The sequence below is a fragment of the Lithobates pipiens genome, unplaced genomic scaffold (genome assembly GCF_037356315.1).
Source record: "Lithobates pipiens isolate NorthernLeopardFrog02 unplaced genomic scaffold, aLitPip1_a1.2 Scaffold_166, whole genome shotgun sequence".
Taxonomy (NCBI): domain Eukaryota; kingdom Metazoa; phylum Chordata; class Amphibia; order Anura; family Ranidae; genus Lithobates; species Lithobates pipiens.
The window spans coordinates 1,432,279-1,454,007 of NW_027507752.1; the positions used below are offsets into that span (position 1 = coordinate 1,432,279).

The 21,729-nt window shown below is 44.2% G+C and overlaps 1 protein-coding gene and 1 pseudogene across 5 annotated transcripts in view; one reads left to right on the forward strand and one right to left on the reverse strand.

Annotated features, from left to right (window-relative positions):
- Nucleotides 1-21,729, reverse strand: part of RALGPS1 (Ral GEF with PH domain and SH3 binding motif 1) — a 659,487-nt gene that overhangs the window by 265,360 nt on the left and 372,398 nt on the right. The gene's annotated exons all lie outside the window — the stretch shown is intronic.
- LOC143986520 (U2 spliceosomal RNA) lies at nt 874-1,053 on the forward strand (annotated as a pseudogene).

The following is a 21,729-nucleotide window of genomic DNA, read 5'->3' on the forward strand; positions in this document are numbered from 1 at the left end:
CTCCGTCGAATATTATTATAAACGTGTGTGTTTTTCGTTGCTTTGTCGATTCTCCGTCGTTCATGTTGAATGAATGGTCTAAGTCTCACAGTGTCAGATAGTGAGCGACTGATAATAACGAATATGGTGGCAACCCATTGTGAGAGCGACATGGAGGCATTGGAGGACGTTCCTGGGCCAGCTACAAGTGTTTCTGTATATATATATATTATATACTCGTTCAAACAGAAACTGGTGGACTGGTGATAGCGATCAGATAGGTAACAAGATTCTATAATAATAAATCAACCCCACAACACAGGCAGCCTCTGAGGCTATCACAACAACACTAGCAGCAACACTAGTAACACTATAAGGTTCGCACACTAACACAATAGCAGCAGATTATTAGGAAAAAGCTAAGTTGAACTGTAGCTTGCTTCACTATTGTTCTGCTGCTGTGCTTATGCTTAATAATAATACAGGTTCTCTGACAAGTGACAAGTCAAACGGATCAGCTAAGATTGACTGTCGTCTGAAATGATTCAGTGTGTGTGTCTCTCTCTGCTAGCAATCGTAAGTGAAAGTAAGTTGGCTGTACGGGTGTACTTAGTTCTAGCTATTTTACTGCTCCTCCTCTTTGGTTACAATCAGCCAATAACATTCATCATCATCATTTTTATTTTACTTCCCCCACCCAATTCCAGAATCTTTTCTCTCTATGTCGAATCTTTTCTCTCCATCGAATCTTTTCTCTCCGTCGAATCCTCTCTCTCTATGTCAAATCTTTTCTCTCTATAATCTTGGACTAATAGAGGTAAGGTTAGGCACATTCGACCATAGGTTCAATAGACACAGATTGTTATTGTCAGAGTCACGTCCAATCTCCTATTCATCGCTTCTCGGCCTTTTGGCTAAGATCAAGTGTAGTATCTGTTCTTATCAGTTACCAGGAGGTGGCGCTTGCTTCCGTCCCTGTTCTACAGCGAGGTGGAGCAGGGGTGGTGGTTGCTATGCAAAACCTGCTGGTGTAAAGGTGACCTGGAGCTGTTCGTAGCCAAAAGGGAAGCCTTCTGATGGGGATGGAGAACCACTGGTCGGCGCCAGGGGAGGGGCTTGGATTGTGGCAGCTTTAGCTCCGGTCAGTTTTTCGGGAGGGAATGTTTGTTCCCCTTTCTCCCACTGGGGGAACGGCCTGTACTTCCCGAATGTAATTAGGTAGGAGTGATGGGAGTGAGGGTGAGACCTGATGGCAAAGGGTCTCACTAAGCTCCTGGATCTCCATGCCTTTCTGGCTGGGGTGGGGGCTGCTGTGGTCTGGGCTGGGGGGTCGGGGATGCTTCTGTTGAAAAGCCTATGGTGATGTGCCCCTGAAGTGGCAGTTCAGGGGTGCCTTATGTTCACTGTGCTCTGCACTTTGATATTTGGCACCTTGGTCACGTCACTATACAACACGCTTTTTTATACCTGCCTCTAGGGCCCGGCCTTTTGGCTAGGACCAGAGGAATTTTTGATTGCTGGCCGGAGGGCCTGGCCATTGTATTGCACAATGGTCACCTTTTCACTTTCCTCTTCACTATCCCTTTCCCCAATTTTTAGTTATTTTATTTGTGTTGTGTGTCACGTTTTGATGAGTAGGGTGTCGGTCCTCGGACCTATCCTGAAAGTCTTGTGGGAGGGTGGACATAGGCCTTCTGGCTTGGTTCGCCCTCTATTGGGGGGGTCTCCCTTCGGGGGAGCCCCTACCCAAGTACCTGAGTGGGTCAGTTTTGGCAGACCTTCCGGAGAAAGGCGGTCATCCGGCTTCGGCTGGATGGCCATGAATCTGGTACCTCAGTCCCCATCTGGAGCCTAACGCCCCGGGGGATCAGGGTAAGGTCCTTCCTTGTAGAGGACATCAGACACCCGTTGCACGTTTTTGTGTGTCACTCTTTATGTGTGTGCGCTTCTTTTGGCACCGAGTGGAAGTTTTTTGGGTGTGTTTTGCACGCCATAGGCTTTTTCAATCGAAAAATTCTATATCGAACTGTTGTGAAAACGAAAATAAAGCATTTATGTCGGATCTTTCGTTTTTTTCGGATTCTGCACTTTCGTTATCGTTTGTCAAAACGAAAAGGAAAATACCTGAAATTCGGACGAAAATGCTTTCGTTCGAAAACAAACGCACATGTCTACTATAGTATAGTATATTTTGAGAACAGAGAACCTCACTGCGCATAATTCAATTGTTGATAATCTGGAGTTCTAGAAACACACTAACATTGGAGCTGTGGTAGCAGAATAGATCTGTGGTTTTACAACATACACCAATAATTCAGTCTAATTAGGTACATACACCTTTATAAAGAAATATTTGCTTCCTGCACAACCCACAGCAATCCAGAGAAAATCACACGTGGAGGGGGATGTCAGCCTTGCTATGGGAGGTTCCAGGGCAACAATGACTGACAAGAGTCTGGAGTCCCGCACAAAAGGCAGTTAGAATTTTCTGCCAAAACACGATTTCAAAAACATCCAGTTTTAACCCAGGGGTAGCATTTTCCTGAATTGTATCAGGCGTTCACCGAATAATTTCACAGGTTGCGTGAAGCTGCTCTAGAATGAAGGTCACCAGACCTGAACAGTGACAAGGGAAACAGCCAAAGCTTGTGATCTTAGCTACTGCGCATAAAGCATGCACGTTGAAAAGGAACTGATGGGGCATGAAAGAAAGAGCCTTCCCCACTACAATACACACAACAGCAACAAAACCCCTTCACAATGCTGGCTGCACTTGGCTAGGCTTAATCCTGCTGGAAGAACGGGCCTCATTATCGCTACAGGCCTCATTATTTCTGCCTAACAAGCAAGTTGCAATACCCCCAAAACTGCAAGGACTCCACATGACCGGCTGCACGTGGTGGTGCCTTTCAGTGGATGCAAATGCTTAAAAGATAGCTACAGGTTAAAGTGTATCTAAACCCAAAAGCACAAATGTAATACATTACAGCTTACTAATCCGTAAAGTGATACTAAACAAACACTGTTGAATTTACATTGTTCCTTCTATTTCTGTATATGGATGATAGAGCTGGGCGATTTTCACAAAAAAAATAAAATAAAAATCAGCAATTAAAAAAAAAAAAATTCTATTCACGTTTCGAATCAAGTTTATTTTTTTGATGGACACTGTGCCGGTCCTGAGGAGCTGCGGGCAGAAGTTTTTAGGCGAGGCCGTGGCTTCCGCCTAGTCCACGCCATCCGGCCTCACTGACTAGGCCGAAGCTGCGGCCTTGCCTAAAAACTGCTGCCCGCAGCACCTCAGGACTGGTGCGGTGTCAGCGCCGGTCCTGGTGGGGGAAAAAAAAAAAAAGAATCGATTTGCTGAAATTTTGAATTGATTTGACCTCTCAACTCGATTTAAGATTTAAATCGATTTTTTCCCCAACCCTAATGCCATAGGGTTGTATTCACATTGCAAGGGTTAATTGTTAATTCATTTCTAGGGGGCAGGAAAAGCACTTTTACTTACCTGATCCTCCACTCGTCTGGGAGACAATGCTCCCCTACACTCTGGAATAAGGGGAACACTGAAAAAAACAAGGTTCTGTTTTACTTACAGTGTCCTACAAAACGAAGTATTTTTGTGAGTGTTTAGTTATACTTTAGGTTTGACAGACTAGTTCCTGGAATATTTTATGGTAAACTGTAGTAAAGTTTTGCAAATTCTTTTATCTCCGCTGACAGACCCCTTCAGGGGGTTTCTGTGTCCCAGTTGGTCCTTAACGGTCCAGGTTTCCTTTGCATCTCCTCACAGAGCACAATTGTCTATCCTTCAGGAGAACTTGTCTGACAGTCTTGGCACTTACCGACATGTGAGAAAAGGATTTGTACACCAGGTGAGGGCTTTAGGAAGAAAGTGTTTTACCAGAGAACAGCTATTCATAAAGCGATTGGCCTCACTGAAAACATGGCTTAACGGAATGCGAGTAGGTTTAATAAGTTAAAGATCTGTCAGTCCCACGGAAGGTTTATTAGATACATTATGCAAAACTGACAAGAGCGGACCCAGCTGGACAAGCTACAGACATCCCGGGGTAGAAGAATATTATCCCAGGTGCAGACCTGGAATAACAGGAAGAAGGAAAGGCCACAGGAGATCGAGATATTACAAATTGGGGGGTGTGCTCAATACAGAGCAGACCGTGCCATTTCTGCCAAGCCAATTGGTCCCACATGTGGCAAAGCACTCTGCCAGCTGCCATTCCTTCTAATGGTCAAATGCTAACCGCCTGGCTTGTCTATGGCTGTTCCTTTCACAATTGGCATCAAGGGTGAGCGAAGTCTTGCTTCTGACAATGCTAGTTGCTTGGTTGGCAAGCCTTTATCTGCATATTGATTTACAGAATGGAAACCAGAGGCAAACTGATAATTAGTATTTTCAGACACACTACAAAAATCAACAGAGGGGGATTCTTACACCATTTATGGTTTATAAAAGCACAAACAAATTTAATATGTAAGCTTTTCAGTAAAATTTACTAAATCTAAATCTATTAAATTCACCAAAATCAGCAGCACTTGACCAACTCAATGGAAAGAAGTCATCCGGGTCCAATATGGCTAAATGTGTTTCAAGGGGTATCATCTCTTCATCAGAGCCAAAGGCCATGGTACCTTAAGCTTGACTTATACAGCACACTATCACACCAGGTACAATTCATAGGCTCCTCCCCCTTACTGTGTGGGTTGGGTTACAGCGCACTTGATCTCTTAATTTTATAACAATCAGTTTATGCACATATCACATAGCCGATCTCACTATCCAGATAGACAAGGCCAACCATATGACCACCCTACATGTACAAGTGTGTGTATATGTGAATATATGCATTCATAAATGTGCACTCTATTGCATACCAAGTCAATATACAGTGGAATCTTGCTTATGATCATGTCATCTATATTCAACTTTTTTATTTTTTACAGATCATTAAACTCAATTCATCATCCGGACTATGGTTTCCCAGAGTCTTCGCTTAGAGAAGCTAGGGGAAATAACTTGGAGTAAACCACGAGACCGCAAACCAGAAGTGATGCATTAGAGGGACCAAAAGTGACGGCTGGAATGCAGAGAGAAGCTGCACTTCCAGTTTTGAGATGTGGCCAGCGTTCCACGGCTTGTTGCTGTGCCATCTTGGACACCAATGTGTCCAAAAGCTAACCAAAACTTTGGTATACATGAACGCCCATAGAAGTGAGGGTATGCACAAGCACACATTCTACATGGATAAAACCAATATTCCACTGTATATCGACTAGGTATGTAGTAGAGTGCACATTTGTGAATGTGTGTGTGTGTGTGTGTATGTATATATATATATATAAAAAATAAATGTTCCCATATGGTTGGTCTTTTCTGTCTGGATAGTGGGTTTAGCTGATATGTGCGTAAATTGATTGCTGTTAAAAAATGATGAGATCAAGCACTCTGTACCCCGACCCACATAGTAAGTGGGAGGAGCCTACTAAATTGTACATGTTGTGATAGTGTGCTATATAAGTCCAGCTTCAGGTACATGGCCTTTGGCTCTGATGAAGAGGGTGTGTGCCCTAAAACACGTTAACCATATTGGAGCTAGATGGCGCCAAGTTGGTCACGTGCTGCAGATTTGGCAGTCATGGCTTTTGATTTTACTGAAAAGCCTGTATCTAATTTGTTTGTGAGTATACAATTTTCTTTTATAAACTATAAATGGTAAGAAGCCCCCTCTATTTTTTTTTTAGCGCTGTGAATGATGGGATACCCCAAGTCCTAATAAGGCAGCAGAGCGTGGTGGTGCCATTCTGTCACAACTGGAAGAGTGGAGACCTAGTAATTGTTCAACACCTCATTTAATCACAAGAGGTTATTTATATTTTTTAACTTGTGGGTAATCCCAGTAGCTAAAATAAAACATTGTCGACATACAGTATAGGTGAGGTAAAGGGTGTTTTGTACATTTGCTGGAACTTGTCCTTTAAGTGTAAAGTATCAGGGAAAAAAATGGATGCCAGGAAGTTTCAGGTCAAGTCATAATGACCATCATCTAGAACACTCATTGACGTTCTCATCTGTCACATTTTCTGCCTCGTCTGGTAAAACGTTCTACAAAATCAAACAAAGCCAGATGAAGATTTTAAAATCATCCGTCTGTTTGTTGCCTCCTCTAAAACTTCACATATTTCCATCCTTTCTTGTAACAGTGGTTGAAGACAGTTAGAGGAAGAGACATTAAACTCTACCAGGATAACAAGCCAGAATCTTCACCAACAAACAAAAGGAAGTCCACATGGTTCCACTTTAACAGTTTGTTACTTTAAAGAGGAAGTAAACCCTGATGGGTTTACTTCCTCTTTTTTTCCCTGCAAAGGTAAAGCATAATGGACTACTGTGCATCGCATCGCATCGCATCGCATCGCATAGTAGCCCATTATGTGTCACTTACCTGACACAGGAGCCAGCGAAGTCACGCTGTCCCCTGTAGTCCGCCGCATCCATCTTGCTAGTGGCATCTCGCAGCTCCGCCGCTGTCATTCGGCGAAGCCGCGATGACGTCACTCCCGCGCATGTGCACGGGAGTCGACAAATGCGGCAGCTCCATTTTTGGAACTGCCGCGTTCAGTGCGCCTGCGCGCCGCTGTCTACGGCGCATGCGCCGTAGACAGCGGTGCCCGTTTTCGGGCAAATATCTCCTAAACCATATAGGTTTAGGAGATATTGCTTGGACCTACAGGTAAGCCTTAATCTAGGCTTACCTGTAGGTCAAAGTGGTTTGTAACTTTAACACCGCTAAGCACTGGAGCAAGTCAGTGCTAATTAGATATGTAAGGTCATTGAGTTCATTGGGTCCTATTATGGAAAAGATGAAGCTTGCAACCAATTATATATTGATAGGCAAGAAAAGAAAACTGTACATTAAACAATTTTTTTGTTTTTATATAGTGTTTGTCAAGTATTTACTTTTGTAGGAGTAGGATCGCTGTCTCCTATGGCAACAGTCTTATAACAGTTTCTAACACAAGTTGTAACAAACTCCTTTAATTCTTCTACAATCTCCTCTTGTAAACCTACACTCCGCTGAGCTCCCAGTATATCACTAGACTTGCTGATCTACTGCCACTGGATCCCCTGAGCTCTTCCGACCTTCACACCCAGTATCTTCCTCGTCTTCCCCGCATCCCTGCTGGGTCCCTAGCTTGGCACTCACAGATTCTCCCCAAGCGTCATACCACTGGCCTGCTCAGTCCCTGGCTTGGCACACAAGGCTGCTCTGGAAGCGTCACCTCGGCTAGCTGGGTCCCTGGCTTGGCACACAAGACTGCTCTGGAAGCGTCACCTCGGCTAGCTGGGTCCCTGGCTTGGCACACAAGACTGCTCTGGAAGCGTCACCTCGGCTAGCTGGGTCCCTGGCTTGGCACACTAGACTGCTCTGGAAGCGTCACCTCGGCTAGCTGGGTCCTTGGCTTGGCACACAAGACTGCTCTGGAAGCGTCACCTCGGCTAGCTGGGTCCCTGGCTTGGCACACAAGGCTGCTCTGGAAGCCTCACCTCGGCTAGCTGGGTCCCTGGCTTGGCACACAAGACTGCTCTGGAAGCGTCACCTCGGCTAGCTGGGTCCCTGGCTTGGCACACAAGGCTGCTCTGGAAGCGTCACCTCAGCTAGCTGGGTCCCTGGCTTGGCACACAAGGCTGCTCTGGAAGCGTCACCTCAGCTAGCTGGGTCCCTGGCTTGGCACACAAGGCTGCTCTGGAAGCGTCACCTCAGCTAGCTGGGTCCCTGGCTTGGCACACAAGGCTGCTCTGGAAGCGTCACCTCAGCTAGCTGGGTCCCTGGCTTGGCACACAAGGCTGCTCTGGAAGCGTCACCTCAGCTAGCTGGGTCCCTGGCTTGGCACACAAGGCTGCTCTGGAAGCGTCACCTCAGCTAGCTGGGTCCCTGGCTTGGCACACAAGGCTGCTCTGGAAGCGTCACCTCAGCTAGCTGGGTCCCTGGCTTGGCACACAAGGCTGCTCTGGAAGCGTCACCTCAGCTAGCTGGGTCCCTGGCTTGACACCTGCTGAAGTTTCACAATTCTTCACCAGCTCTGGTACTTGCTTCAGCTTCTCACGGTGGTCCCTGGTAACAAGGTGGATGGTCCCTTAGTGGCGACAGCTTCCCCTCTACCTCCAACCACGACAGGTTCTGCGGCCGGCAGATGTCCCCGGGATAGGCCTCAAGCTCTGGCCTAGCAGCCCGGGGCAGCACAACACACGTCCAGACAGTCATCCAGATGACACAGAACCCTGATCACCTGACCTCACCCAAATAAATAGGCTCTCCCAGCAGGCCAGAAAACCAAAAAAATCCCTGCCCATTGGCTGAGACACCCCATTCATTGCTAATCTGTTCTTGCAATGCCCTTGTCTTATCTAATGCCACCAGATAATGACAGAAGAGAGAAGTGCAGCTATTCCAGAATTAGGGTGAAGTCAATTGACCTCCTATCAATTCAATTAGAAGCACTAATCCAACTTGTTTTATTCAATACAAAATAAACATTTTTGGTTGGAGTTGAAATGTAAACTGTCTATTAACGTTTTTGAAGCCTACAGTTTCTCATAACCAGAGAGGGTACCATTGAGAAGCATGTTGCCTACAGCAACTTTCAAGAACACCATGGAGCAAAAATCTGACTCGGAGCGTTCACTTGTGAAAAACTCCTAACAAATTTCACTACATGTATTTGTAAAAATTGTTAATTGCTCTTTTACATAAATAACGGTCACATCTGAAGATGGGTTTCCAGTGACGCCACCGAGTGGAATATCTCCCTTGGATATCCTCAGCTGGTGCATTCTTCTATAGGACTAGTCATAGCATCCCTCTGGCTCTGTGCCAGGTTTAACAAGTGTGATCCTGCTCCTAGCATGAACTACCAGTAGCCCGATAATGGAAAGCGCATTTTTATGGCCTGATGCAAATCAAAAAACAAAAACACGGACAATCAATGAACTTAGAAGCTGATTTGCAAAAAAACAAAAGCAGAAAAAAAACACTTATCAATAAACCATGGTTAGTTGCTGTACTTTTGCTCCAGTCTTCTTAATCCATTTATTTATTCAATGCGCTGGCTTTCCACTGTGTTGTCCATTTCAGTTTGTTTTTCCTATGAATCTAACATCTTCCTGAACTCTAGTATGAGCATCTAACTACTGAATGATAAAATGAGTCCAGGTAGCACTAGTGACTAATGACAATCAATTTGAGATTGAATTTGACCATTTGGCAGCAAATTCGATTTTAAATGACACTTTCCATGTATTCCAGATTTAAGATTGTAGGTTGCCTTCCAAGGGACAATAGGGAGAGAACTATGTCTCAGGAAGGCTATAGTTAACATCATCCTTGTCATGGTTATGCAGTAATCTTTCTCTGTCAGCTTACCTCTCCTCATGTGTTCAGACTAAGCCCTTGTACACACGGTTGGACATTCCGACAACCAAATCCGTTGGATTTTGTCCGAAACTGTTGCATACACACGGTCGGACAAAGTTGTCGGAAAATCCGATCTTTCAGAACGTGACGTTATTTTGTTAAGACGGGACTACGTTCACGCTAGTAGCCAATAGCTTTGATGTAGGAATTTGATCTGAGCATGCGTGGCACTTTGTCCGATCGGAATTCTATACACATGATCGGAGTATGTCCGATCGGAGCATTTTGACGGAAAATTTTACCAACAAGTTGGAAAACTTGGTCCGTCGGATACTCCGACGGAAACAGTCTGATGTAGACCACACACAGTTGGAATATCTGACAAAACGGTCCGATCGGACACATTCCGTCGGAATCTCCGACCTTGTGTACAAGGGCTAAAAGGCCAGCCACTCTCACCTGGCTGCTTTTATAATCGCTCCTCTAAGCATGGCTCCACCCCAGGCCCTATCAGGGAACTCTATATTAACCTGTGCACTGCAAGCCAACAGTGCTGATCAATCATTGTGTATTCATTGTGTGTTTGGCTTCCTGTTTCCTGCTTGCCATGTGCTATTTGTTTGTCTGGTACTGACGTTGGCATGTTCTCGACTATTCCTGTCTGCTCGTGACCCTGACCTTTTGGCATGTCCCTGACTATCCCTGTTTGCCTGTGACCCTGAACCTTTGGTGTGTACTGTGGTTCCTGTCTGTTAGTTGCCCTGACTTCTGCCTTATCCCTTTACTATCCTTGTTGTTCCAGCCTGCTGCTTGCTTCTCCTGTAGTATACTGTTAGTGTGAGCTGTGAGACCCTAGGGGCCGTGACCTGGAGCCATGTAAGGAAAAAACGGGGAGGAGGAGGGGACGACCTGATTGTAGTATTAAAATTATGACATTAATGGGACAAGACTAAAAACATTTACAAGATGAAAAAAGATCCATGCTCGTCAAAGTAAAGTGCAGTCCTGGCATTCCACGTGGCTCTGTGGGTCCCACTGCTGTTCTGGATAGCTGGAAAGGATTGAGAAGCTGGCTGGAATGGGTCACAGTGTTTCTCCAGGAGCAAAGGAACCAAGCAGCTCCACACAGACCACCATGGACCATGGAACAGGAAGTGATGTCACCGGCGTCTGATTGGACCCAGGCAGGGCTGGAATTTTGTCAATCAGGGCTGCAGTGATGAAAGGCTATGCGCTCGGAGCTGACTGCTCCTTCTATTGGCCTGCTTCCCTCTAGAGGAGGACAGCAATATATACACAAAGGAGAGCATGTGGGAGTGGCCGTGGAACTGGAACTTCCAGGAGACCATTCAGTAAACAATAAATTATAGCAAGGGGAAGCAGGGGTTAGAAGTCTTGGATTGACAAATAAATTATATATATATATATATATATATATATATATATATATATATATATATTTTTTTTATTATTATTATTATTAATAATAAATGTATATATAAAAACTAATTATATATAAAATAAAAGAAAATTGAAAAAAAAGGAAATAAATAAAAAAAAAATTATACATATGGAAATATTTGTAGCCTAGTTCTCTTCTATATGTATAGAAGCCTATTGAAGAGGTTGATGATGTATGAAGGGCCAAGCAAGTAAACTAGAAAAAAGGGGGTTGTATGCATGTAAACATGAAAAGGTGATAGAGAGGGAACGGGAGGTAGTGTAAAGAATTAATAATAATAATTAACAGTAAAGATAAAGTTGGTGCTGTGTTCCCCCTAGTTGGTATACAAGGGATGTATATGTGTGTGTCCTCTCATGGTGTGGATACCAAGTGGGGTGCACCTAATGATGGCTCATGCAACATGCATATAAGTCTACACATATACACACACACACATACATATATACATATATATGAAATATTAGAAACAAACCAGAAATAGGCGTGTGATCTGTTATAACAAGGTGTATGTGTCTAACTCCTCATTGAGTCCCCCTGGCAAGAGGGAATTGAGGGAATATATCCAGAAAGTCTCCCGCTGGCAGTCGTTTGAAACGCTCCGCAGCAGGCAAACATCCAGAGATGGCCTCTATGACCCACACCTTTAGGCCTTCGGTGGACTTTTGATGTTCAGTCAAAAAATGTCTTGGCACACTGTGCTCATCACATCCCTGTTCGATGAACCGCCTGTGCTTGACAAACCGTTGGCGGAGGGGACGGATGGTTCTGCCAACATATAGGAGGCCACAATATAAACCAGGAGCCAGACTGCAGTGCAGACCATCCTCACCACTAGAGGCTCTGGTGAACACCTGCTGGCTCTTAGACGCCACGCCCTGGGGAATCTATGCTCTAGCTCCCACTGGGATCTGTGTTAGTGATCCAGTAGACCTGCTTCCTGAACCTCCCTGGGAACTATCAGCAGCAGTCAGTCCTGGCTTCACTATCTTAGCGGTGTACTTCTGACTCCTACGGAGTGCATCTGTCACCTGGTCTCAGGTGACCTGACAATCCTTTCCAAGTGACAGCTGATGATTTATCACAAAATCTGTTGCAAAGTGTAAAATGAATGAAAAAGCTACTCCCAGGGTGGTTGAAAGACCATATAACAAAAAGCAAGTGTTAGACTGTAGTGAGGGCAATTAAATGAAATTGCAGCAATTTTGCCACATCTAGCACCAAGGTGCGCAGAACAACATTCAAAACTTTTTATTTCAAGAATCACGGACAAAACCCTTTGATTTTTATTTTATTTTGCTTCTCCACGTCATCGTATTACTAAAGATTGCAAGTTGACAATGAGGGGACAGAAAAATACCAGCTGACATTAATTAAAGCGGGATTCCACTGTCTGCAACTTTTTTTTTTTTGGCAATATGACAATCAATAACAGTGTTAATTATAGCACTCACTTCTTCTGTTTTAAAATCGATTGTCTGTCCATTTTGTCCGCATTGGAGAACTTATAAAATCTCATCCTGACCGTTGTCATTTTGCCTGTGGGCATGTGAAGCCCACAGGCATCCTCTTCCGGGATACGGGCATGCTGATGGACCAGCATGCATCGTCCGTTAGAGCGCCGATCTCGCGCATGCGCAGTATCGCCGCCATCAACTGCACAGGTTGTCATCACAACGGGCGGCGTCGTAGGAAGTCCCGCCCTGTTGGGATGGCAACAAAGATAACCATTGCACAGTCCAGCACACAGACTCATGGGAAACTATGACACTCATTTCCCATGAAGCAATGCAGCTAAGGAAAGGAAAAACACCACCGCGGAGGAGGAACAAGGCAGATTAGAAGATTCTGCATAGCAACAGGGTGTTCCAGGTAAGTGAAAACATTTTTTTTGTCAGAATGATTTTTAGAACATTAAAAGGGAGAGGATAAAGTGAAATGTTTTTTCTGGGTGGCCCTCCACTTTAAGATGGCAGCTTAATGCTAGCTACTGGGGGGGAGGCCATGAGTTCATTTTAACCAGGTTTCTCACAAGTGGGCTGCCCCATATTTGAGGATATCTTCAAGTGTTCTGCTTTCAGATCATGTGAAGTTCCACCCAGACAGGAAATGAGGAAAAGCCTTCAAGGGGGAACACAGATTGATTTTTTAGGGTAGGACATTGCTGTCTTTGTACCTGCTGATGATTAGGGGAGGACATTGCTGTCTTTGTACCTGCTGATGATTAGGGGAGGACATTGCTGTCTTTGTACCTGCTGATGATTAGGGGAGGACATTGCTGTCTTTGTACCTGCTGATGATTAGGGGAGGGCATTGCTGTCTTTGTACCTGCTGATGATTAGGGTAGGGCATTGCTGTCTTTGTACCTGCTGATGATTAGGGGAGGACATTGCTGTCTTTGTACCTGCTGATGATCAGGGGAGGACATTGCTGTCTTTGTACCTGCTGACGATCAGGGGAGGACATTGCTGTCTTTGTACCTGCTGATGATTAGGGTAGGACATTGCTGTCTTTGTACCTGCTGATGATTAGGGGAGGACATTGCTGTCTTTGTACCTGCTGATGAGTAGGGGAGGACATTGCTGTCTTTGTACCTGCTGATGATTAGGGGAGGACATTGCTGTCTTTGTACCTGCTGATGATTAGGGTAGGGCATTGCTGTCTTTGTACCTGCTGATGATTAGGGGAGGACATTGCTGTCTTTGTACCTGCTGATGATCAGGGGAGGACATTGCTGTCTTTGTACCTGCTGACGATCAGGGGAGGACATTGCTGTCTTTGTACCTGCTGATGATTAGGGTAGGACATTGCTGTCTTTGTACCTGCTGATGATTAGGGGAGGACATTGCTGTCTTTGTACCTGCTGATGAGTAGGGGAGGACATTGCTGTCTTTGTACCTGCTGATGATTAGGGGAGGACATTGCTGTCTTTGTACCTGCTGATGATTAGGGGAGGACATTGCTGTCTTTGTACCTGCTGATGATTAGGGGAGGACATTGCTGTCTTTGTTCCTGCTGATGATTAGCGGAGGACATTGCTGTCTTTGTACCTGCTGATTAGGGGAGGACATTGCTGTCTTTGTACCTGCTGATGATTAGGGGAGGACATTGCTGTCTTTGTACCTGCTGATGATTAGGGTAGGGCATTGCTGTCTTTGTACCTGCTGATGATTAGGGGAGGACATTGCTGTCTTTGTACCTGCTGATGATCAGGGGAGGACATTGCTGTCTTTGTACCTGCTGACGATCAGGGGAGGACATTGCTGTCGTTGTACCTGCTGATGATTAGGGTAGGACATTGCTGTCTTTGTACCTGCTGATGATTAGGGGAGGACATTGCTGTCTTTGTACCTGCTGATGAGTAGGGGAGGACATTGCTGTCTTTGTACCTGCTGATGATTAGGGGAGGACATTGCTGTCTTTGTACCTGCTGATGATTAGGGGAGGACATTGCTGTCTTTGTACCTGCTGATGATTAGGGGAGGACATTGCTGTCTTTGTTCCTGCTGATGATTAGCGGAGGACATTGCTGTCTTTGTACCTGCTGATTAGGGGAGGACATTGCTGTCTTTGTACCTGCTGATGATTAGGGGAGGACATTGCTGTCTTTGTACCTGCTGATGATTAGGGGAGGACATTGCTGTCTTTGTACCTGCTGATGATTAGGGGAGGACATTGCTGTCTTTGTACCTGCTGATGATTAGGGGAGGACATTGCTGTCTTTGTACCTGCTGATGATTAGGGGAGGACATTGTTGTCTTTGTACCTGCTGATGATTAGGGGAGGACATTGCTGTCTTTGTACCTGCTGATGATTAGGGGAGGACATTGCTGTCTTTTTACCTGCTGATGATTAGGGGAGGACATTGCTGCCTTTGTACCTGCTGATGATTAGGGGAGGGCATTGCTGTCTTTGTACCTGCTGATGATTAGGGGAGGGCATTGCTGTCTTTGTACCTGCTGATGACTTTCCCTAATTTCCCCAACAGGCTGACAATGCGGTCACCTGAACAGGAAGTGAGGGTAAATCTTCTCATCAAGACAGCAATAAAAAGCTGAGACCTTGTGACATGTTTTCACTCTATCCAGAGAAAAGGGAAAAAGGTTTAGGCTGGAATTACAAATGAGGCAATGTAGCATCTGTTAGAGTTTTATAGAAATGTATAAAATAAATCAGTAATACTGTGTGTCAAATTTCATTCAATAAAACGCAGGGCTAAATAAAATAATAATGTAGACTAAAGGTTTTTAAAAAACTGAAACCACTCTCAATGAGAAAAATAATAGTAGTGAGGAGGGGTGGGGGTCCTTATGTTAAGGTGCGTGCACAAACTCAGCCTCAAGACTCTCAGCAGAAATACTTGGCACGGGTCAAATTATTGGGCAAGTATTTATATATGTAAAGTGAGAAGAGGAATGTGTTTTAAAACACCGGCTTATATGCGATGAAATATTGTTTGAAAGAATATGTCACTGCCGTAAGATAGTTAGCGGTTTGGAGAGGGATGCAATGAAGTAATAGATCCAACCTCTAGAAGCTGTGTTCCGTATGTCAAGGAGCTCTGATAGAATGTTAGGAGGCCAGAGCTGGCATTAATGTGTTCTTTTATGCTCCTCCAGGAAGTTTATGGTTTTCTTTTGTGTGGGTTCAGCCCCATTCAAGTAAAAGCAATCAGAGAAGTGATAATCTTAGCCAGGAAACTGCAGTTACTGTATAAAAAAAATTCCAACCTCCAACTTGAATTTCCGATGAACTATTGCAGGCTTAAGCAGGCTTTTCACAGTTCTTATGATGGGACTGAATTTCTAGTCATGTGATCGTATGCACTGCATTTTTCTTCCCATGCTCTGAACTGAAGAACACCTAGCCTGCATTTCTACAGATTCGGATAACAGCTGTTTCAGGAAAAAGGAGTCCAGAAACTATTGGAAAAATCAGGAGCACAAGTTGAATGCAGTGGTAAAAACTAGACTGCACACCGGTGTAAACGGCGTAGGAGGTCAACGGTGATTTGTTAAGCTATCAATATTTTACCAAGAGCTCATATGGTGCCCAAACACTAGGCGAAAAGTCATTAGAAAAGCTGTCATTGGGACCATTCATTTGTTTTTCATCCAGTTAATGAGCACAAATAGAAAATATGTTTTGACTTTTCAGAGCCAAAAAAAATCTAAGAACAGGTTTGAAAACTTTTACCGAACAAACGCTAAATTCAAAGGTTAATGTGTTTCTTATGCCGCGTACACGCGATCAAATTGTCCGGCGTACTTAGTCCGCCGAAACGCGTTTCAGCGGACAATTTGATCGTTTGTGGGCTTCAGCTGACTTTTCCAGCGTAAAGTCCGGCGGACTTGGGTTTCAGCGGACAATACTTTCGTCAGTGTGCTAGTCCGGCGGACTAAGAATGACGCATGCTCTGAAGCAAGTAAGAAAAGGAAGCTATTGAACTTCCTTTTTCTAGTCCTGTCGTACGTGCTGTACATCATCGCGCTAGCAAACGCCGGACTTTCTGTGTGTCCGTGTGTGGCCAAGTCCGTTTGGTAGAAAGTCCGCCGGGCTCTCCCTAAACACTTAATAAAATTGGACCTTCAGCCCTCCATACCCTCTGAACTTGGTGTAACCTTCAGAATTTCTCAGTATGGAATCTCAGGGCCACACTATCCAGTCAAGATATAGTCATCAAGTGGTCTCAAGACCAGTTATATTGTACATGGTTTGCTAAAGATAAATCTTTGTCATTTCTGTCTACTTACTGATAACACCAGAAAAAAAACTCAAATGTCATAGTAAGTGGTTTTACTGCTCCAAACACCAGAGAAGGAAATTTGTATTCTAATAACCTATAGACATAAACCAAAAAATTAACTTTGCATGAAAGCCAATAATATTTCAGAATATATCAAAATGTCTAATGTATCTCCAGCCACATCTGTTTTTACTTTTGATAAAGCAGAAAATATTTAGAACCTGCCATTGTTTTTTTTTTTTTCTCTATGTACTTCTTGTACCAAATTCATAGCAGGACGTAAAAGTAAATCTCACTAAATTGAGGAAAAAATCCTATTTACTCTGGCCATACATGGATCGAAATGTGCCCGGTTCAGGAAGGATCAATTTTGACAAGAGTCTGTAGAACTAGCCTATCGAACAAATGGAGTTTGATCGGTGCCACCTGATCAGATTCTGATGGTGGGGAAGTCTCCACACTGTCAGAGCACAATAGAACAGTGGGAGCGATTCCCCCCATCCAACAAGAGTGTGTGGGGGAAATGGGTCTGTATTAAAAATGGAATCATCTATAAGCTGCTTTAGGCAACTGTCTTCAGAACAGGTGTCCTCTTTAGACAATTTCCCCTCACTTCCTGTTTGGGTGACAACTGTAAAATTTAGTAACCAAAAAAAAGTTTGCGGAGTCATAGGCATCAATAGAAGCTTGACAGAGGTTCTGACCTAGTCACAATAAAGTGGTTGTAACCCCCCCCCCCCCCCCCCCCACAACTTTGTCCCATGTAAATCAGCATAAAAAACTCTAATGAACACGGCTTGTAGATATCTCCTTACTTGCTTAGTAATGTTGTAATCCTTGTTCTGTAGAATGAAGTCACTGAGCATGCCCAGATCTCCCCTGATTTACGGCACACTCTCTATGTCTTATCTATCTGTTATCAGGACTTCCTACAGCACAACACTGAACTCTGCTACTCACTCAGAGCTTCCTCCTACACACCATGTGACCTCACATACAGTCTAAACTTGGCCATTACTGCAGTCTTATCAACTGAATCTAAGTCTGACAAAGGGAAACATTAGACATCGGCACAAGTAAATACTATGAAATAAACAAGTCAGCTATGAACAGGGAAGCAGGGTTGCCATAGAAACGTTGGATTGAGAAGGAGGCTTGGTTAACAGTACAGGAAGTGCTCAATGTAAGTGCGGAAATACACTCCACTGTGGACTCAGAAAACAATACTTAAGATGGCGCCTGGAAACAAGTTTTTTCAAAGTTTCTTTAAACAGTAAGTAATAGGACAGATTTGCTGATATCCTGTCTATTATCCGGTCTCCCTTATTCTCATTTACTGCACCTCCTTGATCTGCTGTTTCTGGGAAGTTTATGTTTGTTACTCTGATTTCATATTGTGTGCGTTCTCATTATGTGAGGCCATTGTATGGATGTCTTGTACCATTATGTTTTTCTAATAAAAACTTTTTCTGATAAAAAAAAAAAAACAGTAAGTAATATGTGATTTGGGCTGATTACAGTGGCTATAGTCTGATAATGACTTATTATAATGGACTAAATGAAAAGAAGCATCAGAGTAGGAGAGTTTACTTCCTTTTTAAAGCCAAAATTAAAATAAAAAAGTTTTCAATAGAGATACAATGATACAATATAAATAAAAAGATACAATAGAGAAACAACAAGATATTTCACATTTCTGCAACTTTGTTGCTTTGCAGCTGTTTTAAAGTGGTTCTTCACCCTAAAGGGGAAGTTCCGCTCATCTGATCCCTCCCCCCCTCCGGTGCCACAATCGGCACCTTTCAGGGGGGAGGGGGGTGCAGTTACCTGGATAATCCAGGTATCTGCACCCACTTCCGGGCAGACCCCGGCAGACGCCCCCCCCCCCCCCGTTGTGTTCTGGGAAACGCACAGTTCCCAGGACACATCGGGGGATCTGAAGAGACGCGCAGCGCGGCTTGCGCATGCGCAGTAGGGAACCGGGCAGTGAAGCCGCCATGCCTCACTTCCCGATTCCCTGACAGAGGATGGCGGCGGTGGCAGCAGCGAGACGAGCGATCGCTCGTCATCTGCTGCCGACATCGCTGGACCCCGGGACAGGTAAGTGTGATTTTATTAAAAGTCAGCAGCTGCAATATTAGTAGCTGCTGGCTTTTAATATTTATTTTTTTAGGTGCAGAACCACTTTAACCTAAAAGGCTTAGAATATAATAGCGCTAGCCTAGTTAAAAAGTGTGTCAATGTAATAAAGAGAGCATCAGTAGGTTCAAAGGGTGACCTGATATTTTGAGCCCCATTTGATAACCACGTGTGGCCATCATAAGCCCCAGAGTCTGCAAACCGTAATGTTACACATGCTCCCTTCTATCTATCAGAAAACACATTCGATCATAAAAACTGCCCCCATTCCCGGAATAATGACTACTAAACCTGAAACTAAAGCTGCTTGAACCCCCGATTGACCTTCAGATGTACATTAAACCAGACATAGATTCAGATATAATCTAGAAAGAACAGGAAACTATTACTGAGAGATACAGCGTGCCTACGGTGCTCATGTCCGGGATTTCTCCATTTTATGAAATTCTCTAAGTCAAACAAAATGTAAGTATGCCATTGAAATGTAGTTCTGTAAGGACACCCATTGCGAACTTCAATACAGCGATTGGGTGCAAAAGCAAATCACATTATAGTATTTTTTTTACGCTGTGACTTGAATGGCTGCTCCTGAGCTCCCTCCTGTGACCTACGCCTAGGAAAGATCAGTTGTTCTTTGGCTTTAGTCAGACGCACTCCGTTACATCCACAGTAAAATGTTCTTCATACAGAACTGCAGAATATGGCAAAGCCATATAAATAGTATGCTGGAAACAGAGTGTAAGCTCTTCTGAGACAAGGACTGATGGGAATGCTTCAGTATTCTCAGTACGGCGGTGCGGAATATGATAGAGCCATATAAATGTATAATAATAGTGTGTGTGACTGCGGTGGGGCCAGTGGCTGTAGACTGTAAGCCCCTCTGGTGCACATGCTGATGTGAACTGCTCTCTGTAAAGCACTGATGAATTTGTCATTATTAGTATAACCTGTATAAACATAGGAAATACTAATAAGTGCTCCTAAATGTTTAGAAAAACAGCAAGAGTGGTTACGTTTTTTTTTTCTATAATTTTTGGGTTTTTCCAAGACTTTCCACTGTGTACTTCGAAGAAAGATGAATACACATCCCCAGAGGACATAGCCGGGATGTGAGATCATTCTGGATACAATGTTTCCATTACTTCTAACCAGGTTGGCAAAAAAACTACAGTTCAAGAAAAGGTTTGTTTCTTCTTGTTTTTATATCATCCCTAGAAATACATAAAGTGACAACAAAGACGACTCTCTGCAGTGTGTTTACTAACAAAGAAGTAAATGCCTTTGTAAAACATTAAACACACCTTTAGGTTCTGTTCACACCGCGTGATTTGCAGCGATTTTCTTGAAGCGCCTCAATGCTCGACATGAAGATCCCTACTATGTCCTATGGTCAGGGCTGCTGTTAGAAATTACAGGGCCCCATACAGCCTACCTGACAGGGCCCCCCCCCCCAAAAAAAAAATATCAAATAAAATGTTTGCTAAAATGCGATGGTAGCAATGCCGTTTTGCAGCCATGGCAGAAATTATACCCTTGCTACTACTGCCTCCTGACACCTGTATTTCGTTATAATTTTTTAAAATTGCTGAATAGTAATTTTTCTTTGCGAGACTGGCTGCAACTGTGAGCAACTCTTGGCTGCAACTGTGAGCAACTCTTGGCTGCAACTGTGAGCCAAGTGTTTGGCTTGCAGTTGCAAAGTGGCCCCATTGAATTCAATGGGAAGTTTGATAGGTGGTGCTGCCTGTCAAACTCTGCAGCCTGTGTTAAAATGCCGCAGCTGTGTAGTAAAACATTGCAACTACATCATGTGTACAGCCCTGTCTGACGGTATTGTTAGGATTTGGGTGTGCAGCTAGGGGTGGTGATAAATCCACGGCTCAGCCAACCATGTGAAAGAGTTCTTAGGCTGCATTCCCACTTTGTATTTCCTGACCGTGTGACAAAGGGTAAGGGAAACGCATGCTTTGCATGCATTTTAGAAATGCACTGCAATCTCGCATAGTGCTTGTAGTGCCGTTAATTGTTAATGGCACCCCAAAAACAGCTTGCATTTTGTCATGTGACAAACTTTCAAAGCTGCATGCCTGAAAATGTTCTAGAACTTTTATAGTGTGTTTGTCAAATATAGGGCGCCCATTCCTAGTGAATGGGCTGCCCTATGTATAAACAATCTAAAAAAAAAAAAAAAAATGCAGGAACGTGTTCTCACTATGTTAAGTGTGAATGGGGCCTCAGGAGTGGCATATAGAAATAGCTGGTGCATTGTGGCTGGTGGAGATGTTTGTCAGCTGGAATTCTGAACTTTCTGCAGCTTCACCCCCCTTCCTCAGTCACCCCTTTAAGTAGAACATAGGGATAAAGCACAGGAGTCACAAGGCAGAACAGCCAGCTCTCCTCTCCTGCACTTGTCTGGGCCCGTTTTTTGGACTGATGAGGCTTGGGCCCCCTACTGGAGGGCTGGCTGTACTGCCTATGGTGCCTGCTCACACTTGTGCATTGTGTTGCTCGATGCTTGAAAAAGTACACAAGCTTCTTTTGGGGCAGAGTGATGCTTTTTTTGGTCCCTATAGACTTCAATAGGTGCGCCTGGAAAATGCACACAATGTGCCTTTTTTGCACAATTTGTCTCTTTCCTTCCTAGTAATTAATGTGCCACTGAATAAAGCACAAAGACTAAAACACGAAAAAGGCAAAAAAGTGTGACGATTATAAAGATGGTCCCTGGGCAGAGGTAATGTTAGGGGGTTTGTTTTGATCCATGTTTGTGCCCTCTCTCCAAAGTGCTACCCGGGCAGAGTCTTCCAGAGTCTTCTTTCATTAAAGGAGAAGTCCAGCCTGAGCCCGTTTGGCTGGGCTTTTCCTAAGGGTCACAGGAGTGCAATTTGTTTTGTGTCATCCCGACAATGAAGTCTGGATCCGCCAGGTGCCTGGACTGACACCCTGGACTGACACCCGGTTCAATC